Source organism: Mus caroli, chromosome 1 (genome assembly GCF_900094665.2).
Source record: "Mus caroli chromosome 1, CAROLI_EIJ_v1.1, whole genome shotgun sequence".
Classification (NCBI taxonomy): domain Eukaryota; kingdom Metazoa; phylum Chordata; class Mammalia; order Rodentia; family Muridae; genus Mus; species Mus caroli.
This window is the reverse complement of record NC_034570.1, coordinates 70,401,354-70,403,827: the sequence shown is the minus strand read 5'-3', so window position 1 is coordinate 70,403,827 and position 2,474 is coordinate 70,401,354.

Sequence of the window (2,474 nt, the reverse complement as noted above, 5' to 3'; positions counted from 1 at the left end):
AATAAAATCTAGTGATTTACATCCCCATAAAATTAATGCATTGTATATGAAGAATTAGCATAAAACATACTGACATTTATAGAATTGTTTCCAAAAATCACCGAAGGAATTCCTTGTTAGAGAAAACAGGGGTTTAGAATCGTTTCCTCATGTGAGCCATAAAATGTCTTAGACTCCGGTACTTTTATTTAGTTGCTTTAAACCACAATGGAGCTCATGTAAATTGGAGCTTAGTTCTCAAATGTTTTTAATCTCTCTTCTCACAGTAGAACTGCCACTAAACCCTAATTTTGATAAGGACATGTCTGCATAGAATTGGTGTGTATAAAAGAAAAACATTTTATGAAGAATAACTGTCATCTATCCATTTGCACCATGTGCTGAAGCTGTGTCAAGCTTGCATGCATTTGTAGATAATTCCAGCCTGGTCAAGAGGATGGTTCCTAGGTTTGCGTCTACTGAAGATGCTCTTTAACCATCAGACCTGTCTGTTTTGCGTTGAATAAATGAATGAATGAATGAATGACACTTTAGTTTTCAATAAATCTTAATCACAGAATTAAGAAGCCGCTTTCACATAAATTAATGCACAGAACTATATATATTTGAAAAGAAATGAAGATGGCATAGAAGAACTTGAACTTGATCTATGCTTCCTTCACTTCACAGGGTACCATAAACTGCTGGGGTCACTGCAAATGCTGACTGCTCTGAACTCCTGACAGCAGTGAGTGGGAAGAATGCATTTTTAGAAACCTTGGCATTGAGATTGGGGTCAAGACCAAATTCTACTTGTGGTTAATGGAATCCCAGGCAGCATTGAGCACTGAGTGTGTGCAACCCTTGATGTAGACAATGGATTTTCCTTTAATTCACAGAAATTAATAATCTATGTAGTTTAAAGACCATTGATTTAAATTTGGTATTAAATAACACAGCAACTTTTTTTTTTTTAAAGCAGAATCTTACTATCTAACCCTAACTAGCTTGAAATTATCCATGTAGACCAGGCAAACCTCCACCTCACAGAGATATGCCCACAACTGCCTCCCACATCCTAGGATTAAAGACATATGCCAGCAAGCTTGGCTTTGTTTTCTTTTATTTATTTTTAAACTTTATTTTGATCTTTTGAATTTTGAAAAAAAAATCAAGGATGCCAAACACTTTAGGTATTAGTCAATGAATAGAAAAATCTTGTAAGAGAGCTTTGCATAAGGCATAGCACCCTATAATCACCCCATAAAAGTAAGAAATGTTTACAAATGCCAGGTTTTCAGTGGTGTGATCGATAGGGCAGTGACTTAAATAAGTTATTCAGGACAACACCTACAGCAACGCACATGCACGGATATGAATGAGGTCTGCACTCCCTGTTGATGTGAATGAAAGCTTTGCAGAATTTTGCTAAGAGAGAGAGCCATTCAAGACCACAGTGACTTTCAGCTGAGGTCAGAGTGAGACGCCCAGTGTGTTTCACTTTACATTCAAGAATCAGAGCATAGCCTTACAGATTCTTAAGACTTCCTAGGGAGTTTATTCGCAAATCTCTGTAAATGACAGAGGTTTATCGCCTCCAGGCTGAGAGAGGAAAATAAAGAAAAAGCAATAAGAAATAGAAGAAGAATCACACCACAAGGCTTGTCTGTAGAAGAAAGCCCGTGCATGCTGATGCTCACAAACACGTTTCTAAATATAACCTGTACCTTGCAAAGCTAGACCACAGAAAGGATGACGTCATTAATCAGTTCATACTGAGAGCCATCTCAGTAGGAGAAGGCAGGCAATGTTAATGACCCGGTGAGAAAATAAAATCAATTTTTTAGGGCATAAACTTGGCCTAACACCTCGAGAATTTAGGATTATTGCTTTTACAGTTTGTTTTATGCCCTCAGAAGGTCGAGGTTTACAGCACCTGGGCCTTACCTTTATGAAGAAGTGTATTTCCTTCAGGATAGCTAACCTGCAGACTATTTAATGGTTTGATTAGAAATAAAAGACTTAGGATGTTGAATGTTCTTAATCCTCCTTTGTTTTGCTGCTCACAGTAAACTGCAAAGATGTCAAAAATATTAAAGTAAATGTTTCTTCTTAGAAGTCATATAAAGAAATTATACACTCGCTGTTGGTTGATATTTCTCTAAATCAGCAGCATAATTAAGAAAAGAAGTGGTCTGAGACTAAGAAAACAAAAACTGGTCCCCTGAAACATTTTTGTATCCAACAGAAACAAGCAATTCAACTGCTGGACACTGTCTCTGTGTGTTCAGTTAAACTGATTTAAATCTACCATCAAAAGAAGTAACACTGGCCTTACTTCTCAGCTGCATTCTACAGACCTAAACATGAAAGGCGTCCTGTAGTTGTAAGGGTTCAGGATAATAAATCGGATGGATAACGTCTGGTGCTAATCGCCACCTTCCCTTAAATTATTTTGAATGTCATCACAATTTCTGTTTTCTACGGTGGGACTT